Source organism: Salvia hispanica, chromosome 3, assembly GCF_023119035.1.
Source record: "Salvia hispanica cultivar TCC Black 2014 chromosome 3, UniMelb_Shisp_WGS_1.0, whole genome shotgun sequence".
Taxonomy (NCBI): Eukaryota; Viridiplantae; Streptophyta; class Magnoliopsida; order Lamiales; family Lamiaceae; genus Salvia; species Salvia hispanica.
In genome coordinates, this window is record NC_062967.1 from 28,179,540 (window position 1) to 28,191,293 (window position 11,754).

Genomic DNA, 11,754 nt, shown 5'->3' on the forward strand with positions numbered 1-11,754 from the left:
TAGCGTTTTTTATTCTATATTATACATTTAGTTTGATTCTAATATATTAGAAAATATCAGTGATATTTTTAATCTATAGGAAGCACTACATTTCATAAAAATCCAAGCTCAATTTGTTAGTTTTTTTATAACTTCAAATAAATAAATAAAATGACAAATCAAGCTTTGATTTTTATTAAAATTATAAAATTAAAATTTCAATGATAATTTTTTAATGTATTAGAATCAAATTAAACATATAAAACAAAATAAACAATACTAATTGTATGAAAAACGAGCATAGTATTCACAGATGGTGCTCACATAAGATATGTAACATATCATTTGTCGTCTATTTATTCATACGGGAATATAATTATACTCACTGGCGGACCTACATGGGGCATGGGTCCCATGTAACCCCCAACTTTTTTAACATTAAATATATATATATATATATATATATATATATATATATAGATTGAATATTGCAGCCTTACCACAACAATATTGCAGTTTACCACGACCGCAATATCTAATATAGTAGACTGCAATATCTAATATAGTAGACTGCAAACCCGTGTTTTTTCAATGAAACTTAATCCTAGGCGTCCATAAACGAGATCTAACGGACTATATTGGTGGCATGGTGTTATCCTATCTATGGTGGCACCCTAGTGCACCCCTATATATATATATATATATATAGGGGTGCATTATAATGATAACCCCAATTTGTGTGATAACCATATAACTAAATCTCCACCACACATTTTTAAAATATGTGGTCAAGATTTAATTTAACAAAACTATCATTTTATCAAATAAAACTATCATTTTCGGATATATTAAGGGCAAAATTGTCATTTCGTTCTAAAATTTGGTGGGAAAGAAGGAAACTTGACTCAAACGCTCCATTCAATTTCTCTCACACTCAAACCCTGCATTCAATTTCTCTCACAATCAAACCCTCTGAATCGCGTTTCAAAGCCTTCGAATCGAAGGAAAAATCATCCGATTCTGGAATATGTCGAAGGAAAACGCTCAAGCATCATCGAAGAAAGGTTGGATGAAGTTTATTACTTATTTCACTTTTGATTTTGCTCGATTTATCATTTTGCTGGAGATTTTCTCGATTTTTTTAGATTCTGTAGTTTTTTAGTGTAGATATTTCTTATATTTATACAATATCGTTCATGCATAACAATATTGAGAACAATCTATATATTTAGATTTACATTTTGCTGTGTATGCTGCTGGTGTGTGTTTTTCTGTGTTTGTGTGTGTGTTTTGCTTTGTTTATGTGTGTTTTGCTGTGTGTGTGTTGCTATGTGTTTGCATGATCTGTTTAAATGTAGAAATTGTGCTTTTGCTTGATAAAATGATACTTTGGGTGCATAAAATGATAGTTTCTGAAAATGATAAAATGATACTTTGTGAATAGTGTTTTGTTCTACTTAAGTGACAAGTTATGCCCTCTCTGCTTTTTTGAACTCATTGAAATTTAGAAAATGATAGTTTCAGAAGATAAAATGATGATTGCCCTTGATAAAATAATGGTTTTACATTATAAAATGATAGTTTCATGGGATAAAATGATAATTTACATTATAAAATGATAGTTTCATAGGATAAAATGATACTTTATGTTTGTGTGTGTGTGTGTCCTGATGCTACTGCTGCTTTGTGTTTGTGTGTGTTGTTGTGTGTGTCTCTGTGTTTTTGTGTGAGTGTGTGTGTTGCTATGTGTTTGGTTGATCTGTTTAAATGTAGAAATTGTGCCTTTTTCTTGATAAAATGATACTTTGGGTGCATAAAATGATAGTTTCTGAAAATGATAAAATGATACTTTGTGAATAGTGTTTTGTTCTACTTAAGTGACAAGTTATGCCCTCTCTGCTTTTTTGAACTCATTGAAATTTAGAAAATGATAGTTTCAGAAGATAAAATGATAATTGCCCTTGATAAAATGATAGTTTCATGGGATAAAATGATACTTTGACTTTATATAATGACATAAACTGTTTAACACACTGAAATCTTTTGTTTATTAGGAAAGAACATTCGTGATAATGATGATGATGAACATAGAACATTAGCAGCTGATTTCATAATAGAAGGCATCAGATGATTTCTTTTGAGAACGCATATAATCAAAAATCATTTGAGCATCTGAACCATCAATATTGGACATAATATCACGATAACCATTTCTAATATCAATAATATCACATCCAACATTTTCAGGTCCACCCATTATCTCCTTCAAAAGTTTGAATGTGAGAGTGGGACCAATATTACACCTACCACAATCCTCCATAAACCTCCGATGGATAGGATCCAGATTGCGATTGGCCATCATAAAATGCATATGCTCATCCGCAACCATTAAGTGATTATGATACTCAACAAACTGATAAACCTCATATCCTCTGCTCTTGCCATCTGAAAAATATCTCAAATTGAGTTTAGCAAGACATTCACACCTAAATGACCGACACCTACGCTTCTTAAAAGACACTTCAGTTGATTGGGATGCATGACCAGGTATAAAATTCTTAGAGCCTTGTCTGCTGCAAGCCAAATACTGCCACTTAGTAATACCTTGAACTGATTTGTTACCCATTTTACGAATGCCAAAACCAACTGAACGAGCATAATGTTCATAGAAACCAACTGCTTCTACTAATGTATTGAATTTCATACCAATCATTGGCTTCAAAGCATCATCACAAACAGGAATGTACATACCTACAAATCAGTAAAAGTATCATTTTATCATTTTAGCATAGTATCATTTTATCATAATATCATTTTATCCGACAAAACTATCATGTTATGCAGTAAACCTAACATTTATAAGCCAAACGTATCATTTTAACACATAATCGACAATACATAATATAATCAAATAAGAATTTCAGTACATCAGAAACATAAACCAATCGACAACTAATATTAATCTAAAATCAAATTCAATACATGAATATGAACACAATCAATAAGCTAAACAATAGATAATGATTGTTACCTTCGTTATTTGCTACAGATTCCATCGAAGCAAGTTTTCACAGCAATTGAAGAGGTAATCAATGAAAATAAGAACGCAAAATTGAAAACATCTTCCCGATCACAATTATGGAAACAAAATCTGGAGACTACGGAATAATGAACAAATCGAAGAAAATCTGGAGATGTTGAAATAAAATAGGCGAGAAATATGGAAGATGAAGATGAGAGAATCGATCTGTTAATTGTGAAGATGAAGATGAAGGTGAGAGAATTGAGTTCAAACAGAATGAAAGCAGTGAATCGCGCGTTTGGAGTAAAATTCAGAAATTAAATGAAGAAATTACATTTTTACCCCTCTGCGCCTTTTTTATGAAGTAAATCTAAGTTTGAATCTCAACCACAAGATTATCAAATATGTGTGGTCCAGATTTGGTTATAGAGTTATTATATGATTTGGGGGTTATGATATGATCACATCTCTCTCTCTCTATATATATATATATGATTGTGATCAATTGAGATTTTTTATGCTAATTGAGAAATGAGATGCAATATCAGCCACTCATTTTTATTAAATGAGTGGTCCAGATTTTTCCACATGGAAAATATCTTTAGATTAATTAATTATGAAAGGGCAGAATGGTAATATCATGGTAAATTTTATTCAATAAATATTTTTTTTTAATTTTTAATTTTATTTTTTTAAAAAAAAATTTTAAATTTTTTTTTACTTTTTTTTTATTTTTTAATTTTTTTTAATTTTTTTTAATTTTTTAAATTTTTATTTTTGAACTACATATACAATTCATGTCAACTACACACATATAATGTCAACCACACACACAATTCATGTCAACTACACACATATAATGTCAACTATGTTTACAATCCATGTCAACTACATATACAATTCATGTTAACTACACAATATAATGTCAACTACATGTACAATTCATGTCAAATAGTATTTATTGAATAAAGTTGTTGACATTTGATGTGTAGTTGACATGAATTGTATATGTAGTTGAAAAAAAAATTTTAAAAATAAAAAATAAAAAAAAACGAAAAAAAGATTTAAAAAAATTTAAAAAAATAAACTAAAAATAAAATAATATAAATAAATAAATAAAATAAATAAAATTACAATTATGCCCCTCTGTTGACCTAAACTATATACTGTTGACATATCACAAATATTCTGAATGAGTGGCTGAGATTGCATCTCAATTCTCAATTAGATTGATAAATCTAATTGAGACCCTATATATATATATATATACAGTTTAATACTTTAATCTATGCATATACCATTTACACAGTTTTTGACTTTGTTAACACTTCCTTTTTCCAAATAGACGCATTTTGTGATAAAAAAAATTTGTTAACACTTTCAATGCTATTAGTTCCAAATTGCACACTTTGCAATAGTTATTGTAATTTATCACTAGTATAATTTAAGATAAATCATTTTAAAAATTTTGATTATTATATACATTTTTAGATACTGTCATCGACCTTTTATTATTTATCATTCACTATTATTTATAGTATATCTGACAACCTTCTTACGACTCATTATTTATCATTCACTATTATTTATAGTATATCTGACAACCTTCTTACGACTCATGTTACAACTATTTGCGATGATGTAAATATTAAAAAGTACTCCGTAACTGATAATAGTAATTTGGACCTCCCAAAGTCTAAATCCTGCGTCCGCCACTGAATATACTTATACCATTATACGTTTGATTGCATACACCGTGTATATTTTAATGATGGTTCAGTCAAATACTAGTATGATAACGATAATTTTAATAATACAAGTAATCATTTCATTTATAAATAATTATTTTTAACAAATGTTCCCTAAGATAATTAAGAAGAATATTATAGTACAGTACTAGACGGTTAGAATTAGGTTATTGGGCCATTGTATTGGGCCAACCGTGACCAATTCAATTTTCAATGATCGAAGTTTGATTTGCAACTGAAAATAGACAATTATAATTATTATAGGGATAAGATCAATAAATCAATAATGAATTTATTATTCTTTGTATTTTAAAAAATTTATAATTCTATATGGATAAGAACAATAATCAATAATTAATTTATTCTTTTTTTTCTGATCTTGTTTAGGTCTACTGTATGTACTGTTATTTTCTAAAGAACTTGCACAAATTTGGGAGTTTATAAGATAAATTATTTTGTTACATAACTATTTTTTATCAAGCTGCACCTTAGATGTTTAAATAAACTGGAGTCTCTAATTTGATACAGAAGAAGGAATTATTAAATAATATTTATGTTATTATAAATACAATTATAGGTCTAGCTAGGTACATGTAGTCATGTAGATGAATGTTTTGAATTTTGATACTTGTCCAATAATATTACTCTTAGAAGGGTCACATTTAATATTCATTAATTATAAATTTGCCTTTTCGAGCGGACTCTTACAATTATTAATAGGATAAAATAGGAGGTACAGAATAACGTAACGTTTATTAAATGTATCTGTGTATGCATGTGAAGTTAAATTTTGAATCCAGTGGTAGTTAGAATTCATATTCCATATATATCAACTAAGTAATATAAATTATATAATTATATAAATATGTGTATGAATAAATCAATATATGATATAGGTATAAAATAAAAAACCCATGCAAAGTAATTCCTAATAAATTTCCATGTATATAAATATAATTAATTTACGGTTGAGCTACAAAAGGCAGACATCATATATATACAATACAATATGAAGGAATTACTTTACGGCAATAATATTAAATGGGTTAATTATTTGTCTATTTATTTTCGTGTCACATCGTTATCACTCGAGGATCTTTATATAAAATTTCATTTTTCTTTATAATAAAACAAACAACTTAAAAATAAACCATACACGTATGAATATATTTAGTCAAATCGGACCAGACAAATATGGCCCATGGGGACTCAATTGTTTGTTCTTTACAACCCAAAAAAGTTTTTAATTTAAAAGGTTGGTTAAAACTTAAAAAGTATACAATTAATCAGTCTCCAACATAGTACATTATTCTTTTTAAAACTAATATAAAAATACTAAAATCAAATTCTATCAAAAGTCAACTAAATTGAAGTACATTGCACTTCAAAATTAAATCAAAGTCAAATTCAAATTATATATAAAAACTGATACAAATACATATAAGTAATTTGCCTACACCCATCAAGTGCATGTGAGTTAGTGCATTATTTAATGCATGATTACAATAATTCATAGTTGAGAATTAGACAATTTACAACCATATCACATGTCTACCATAATTTTATAATTTACATACATGCTTCAAAAATGCTGCCCCTCTTATAAATCACTATCTCAAAATTTATTTCTCATAAATTATTATGTATCTTGTGGGACATTTTACTCTATCTCTATCATACCATATATATTAATTATGAGTAAGTCAACTGCCTACATATTTTTAAAATAATATTGACATGTTGGATATAATATTGACACTCGATTCTCCAAGTTTTTAGATATATTTAGATTCAATTATGCATTAAATGGCTTTTTCTAATTTACAAAAAGATTCATATAGTATTTAGAGAGGCATGTATGAACATCAATTGAAGGACAAATTCATGGTACATGTTGTTGGGAAATCTACCTTACCTAACCCATCACTATTTATATCAATGCACCTGTGGATAATGTTGTATTGTTTCGATAGGTCGGACTCTACATTGATGATATTTTTATTAGTAATTTATAAGTAAGATATTTAGAGTATTGTTATTTTTAAATTTATATTAGTTCATTATATGCTTGGGATTATAGACTCAATAGTGTGTGATTGATACATGAAAAATGATGGTCCAATAGATCAAGAATCATCGTATAGTAAAAATTTTACTACTAATGTATGTCAATTAATACTATTGAGTTTTGATTTCAATTTATGAACATCGCTCATATATATTCAATTAATAGTTCAGTATGGAAAAAGACGAAAATTTTGGTGCGTACATCGCATTAATCTTCTCTCTGCCAAAATATTCCTTGATTCATCATCCCCTTGACTACGCCCCGCATCCTCCACCCACAGTAGCCAAGTGGGGGTCATGGGCTGTATGCGCGTACAGTGATATTTTGAGGCAAGCGAGTGTGCCTAAAAATGTATATTGTCTTGTTTAGATTTTCAATAGTATTGAGTAGTTAATTTAGTTTGGTGGGAGTGTTTGAATATATTAGCAAACGTGTAGAAATTGGTTTTCTATTACCATTAGAATTATGAATATGTTAGGCTTTTACTATTCTCTACCCAATTCATGCAAACACCTTAATCCTTGTGGTAGTTCATCTTATAAGGCTTTTACAATAAACCCATAGCGATTTGGAATAATTTACAAATGGTATAAGGATTTTATGAATTTGAATGGCATTATTAAAACATATAATCATGTCACACATTAGTATAGTACTTAAAGAAATGCACTATTTATCTCTTAAAAGATAACACATTAGTATAGTACTTAAAGAAATGCACTATTTATCTCTTAAAAGATAGCAAATGCATTATATAGATTTGTGGTATAAGAGCATCAGAGCATCAACAACACGATTTGTTTTTACATCTCAACGGGACATGACAAAAAGATCACGTGTTGGGGGCGATCCTTCTAAGCATGATTTCTCTCAAAGGCTCGGGGTAAGTGTTACAATACCCCCAAATTATTTTTTTCATTATTTTTACTTTTTTGTCATGGATTTTTCATTTTTAATTATATATTTACATTGTTTAGTTGAATTATGTACTTTTGTTTTTTATTATTCATAATTCAGTTATGATATACTCTGTATATTAATTTACATAATTTATATTATGTCACATTATGTTTATAGGTTTTATAGAGGAATGCATGTGTTAGAAACAGTCCCTATGGAGCTCCGTAGGTGGCTGTTGCATAATAGAATAGGCGTTTTTTATATTCGGTAGTTTATTTGTTTTCAGGCTCTACCTGCGTTTAACTTAAAAAAAAAGTGTAATTTCAATGATCTCGATTTTGGGTGTTTAAATAGGCGCGGACAATGAAGTTATTATCTGTTTTTTTTATTGCTAATTATGCAACAATTTGAAGTTATCGATTTCAATGGAAATAAATTTTAGAATAAACAAATGCAACTAATTATTGTAAACAATTTAAATCAACCAAGTAATTTAATTGTGAAACCATGGATCTTCAATTAAAACGTGAAATTAGCCACTAGTAGCCATATCCACAAGACTACAACCAAAAGAGTAAAATAAATAAAAAAAGATAAAAGATATTTTGCTACTTGTAAATAAAAATGATTATCTTAGCCATTGACTGTCCTCAAAGTGTGCGAGGCAGCGAGTGTTCCCAAAGTTTTAGGAAAACTGACATAATATAAATAATGCATATTATATCCATGTAATATATTCTCTCTTAATCTCACACGCAAGCACACATTTTTTGTAAGCCACACAAACAAATACAGTTGAAAATTTTAACGAAAATTTTAACACGATTATATAAATGAGTTGAAAATGACGAAAGTGATTCTAAGGGATAAGCAATGTGAGAACACTCACAACGACACTGAAAAATTAGACTGAACTTGATGTGCGATTAAGAGAGGATCGTTACATGAGAGTGAGCCAGTAAGGTGGCTGCAGACCGAGTATAAGCCACTTGTGTGCACTGTCGAGACATCTGGACTGTATAACAAAGGCAAATCTTGTCGCACCACATGTCCATATGATATCGATCGTTATTGAATTTTAATTTTCTATTTTTTGTTTTTGAAAATGAGACTACATTAATAAATAGTGAACTAAAAAGAAAGCGATGAAATCATACACAGTATAGGTCATTTCAAATTTGTGGTCTAACTATTGTGATTATTTAGGGCCTGGCCAAAAAAGTTGATGGAGACTTTAATAGTACATATCTTATATATTTGTGGTTCGACTGTTATAACTATACCTTGAATTATATAAGTGTTAAAAAAAAATTGCCATAGTATATAACGATCCAAAAGGAAGAGCAAAAATAAAAATTAGGTGAAGGGGGTAATAATATACTAGTACCTATTTTCATTTTCCTAAAAAAGCTTTTCCAATTTTAATTATATTTCCAAATGCCATAGGGCCTTCTAGAGTTCTTTCAATTATATTTCCAGCGTGGAAGTTCTCAATCGAATTCTTGCAATTTCATTATTTACAAGCAATTAAGTATCTTTTCTATGTAAAATTTAAAAATGTGACTTCCAAATTACCCACAACATGCTCGATAAAAATCAAAATATAATTGAACGTAGCTTTAAAATACAATAAAAAATGCTGTATCAATTCATAACCTAATTAAATACGTATCACTCTTCTCGTAAAAGGAATAATTTTTTTGTTTCCGTGACATGATTTTTGTATAATTTCTCAAGACATGGTCTATATAAATAAGTACGAGAATAAAAGTTTAAAATAGAATTCTAAAAAAAATTCAATTACGTTTGAATTATAAAGAAATGAATTGCTCCAAAGGTATTTAGATTAGAATTTTAAATCATTCAAAGTGAGTACTTTTTTGGACCATTTCTTTTTATTTTTGCTTTTTTAAGCATCAAGAGCAAATTTGACTATTTATTTATTTTCATCAATTTTCTCTTATTTTCTCTTGTCTTCTCGTAATTAATAACGCTATTTTATGCTAAAAAGTTAATTTATATTTATCCATTGAAACAATAATCTATATTTACTTTTAGGCTTAAATGAAAATTTTATTTCTCTATTATCTGCTCATATTCTCCTTTAGTTAATTTTATTTTATGCTAAAAAGTTAATTCATATTTATCCATTGCAACAACATGTTTAATTTTATACTTAAAATAATAAATTCAGTTCTACATTTTATAATATTTGGGAACATATAAAGTTAAATCATTTAATTAATTTATTTTTATTTTTATAATTTCACGCGTATGTATTTTGTTTCAATGATATGCTACACACCTTATGTGAGCACCGCTCTCGTTTGAAGCACATTTAGCATTGTTCGTTTCGATTTATATATTTTATTTGATTCTAATATATAAAAAAATATTATTAAAATTTTTAATTTCATAAAATTCATAAAAATCAAAGCATGATTTGTTACTTTATTAATTTATTTGAAACTATAGAGAAAACGAGCAAATTGAGCTTTGATTTTTATGAATTTTGTAAAATTAAAAATTTTATATATTAGAATCAAACGAAATATATAGATCGAAACGAACAACACTAAACGTGCTTCAAACGAGAGCGATACTCACGTAAGGAGCTCACATAAGGTATGTAGCATGTCATTTCTCTCTCTCTCTCTCTATATATATATATTTCTATCATCTCACATTATAAAATTTTGAACTGTTTTTTAAAATAACAATTTTGAGATTATAAAAAAGGTGATAATGAGATATTTAAATTAATTTTATTTTAAAACACATAATAGGAGAGAGAAATGAGAAAATAAAGAACAATGATAGAATGATCTCTAATGCAATTTATTTAATAAAGTACGGCAAATATTAATTTTAATTTTTAATTTCACCAGAATTATAAATGTACCAATAACTATGAAAATTGAAATCCAACTAACTCAAAGCCTAACAACACCTAATCACCCTTAATCCCCAAATCCCAAATGATTCATATGGATTAGCAAAAAATGATTAAATTAATGCAACATAATCCCAATGTGAATGCATAATCTTTGACTTCACCTCTCCCCTATAAATTAACCCAACCTTCACCACATCTCTCCACCACATTTCCCAAACTTCCAAAGCAAAGCAACAGTCTCTTCTTCCTTTTTCCTCTCCACATTTCGCCCTTCTTCAAAAAGGAGATGTCGCAGAGAGCAAACCGCCACCAGCGCCGCCCCTCGCAGGGCGTTTTCGTCATTCCTGACAACCTCACCGCTCCTCTCCCCGACGAGATCGCTCCTCCGCCTCCCGCCGCTCAGCCTCCGCATCCTCCGCCGGAGAAGAGCGGAGGAGTTCACCTCCCGCCGCATCCGCCTCCGAAGCCGGCGGAGGAAATGCAGGCCTCCGATCGCTCCAGCCGAGGATGATCCGTCGATCGATCTCACTCCTCCTCCGCCGCGAGTATGAAATAAATTAGTTGCTAGTTCCGTTCTTCTTCTTCGTCTCTGTTTTTGTTAATTTTGCTCCGATTCTCTGCTGTTTTGGAATTAGATCTTCGATGATAGTGATAAATGTGAGCTTCAGATTAATTAATGTCAGTAATAGCGCAGAGTTATCGTGATTCAGTTTCTGAAATGCTGCTAGTGTAGATTTGTTTTTGCTCCTTTGTTGATTCATCGTTTTCGTTTTTTTTCCCCAATCCGTTTCTGAATTTCTGATACAATCGCAGCGTTATCTCACAATTGGATCTACGATCGGAATTGATCTTAATTTCAGCTTTAATTTAATCAACGATTTTAGTTTTCTTGTGATCAAACTTCAGAAATGAGAGATGTAATCAATGTTTTTTTTCTTCATAAACGAAATTCGAAAAGGAAATGCCGAGAAAAGCAAAAAATTCACGTTTGTTCATGAAAACTTGTTTGTCGCGTAGTGCAATTAGATGAACAATTATTAATTTCTATATTAGTTTCACAAAAATGAAAAAGAAAATGAAGATATTGGTGATGGGGACTGGTGTGAGACTTTGACTGTGGAGGTGGTGATTTCTTGAGAAA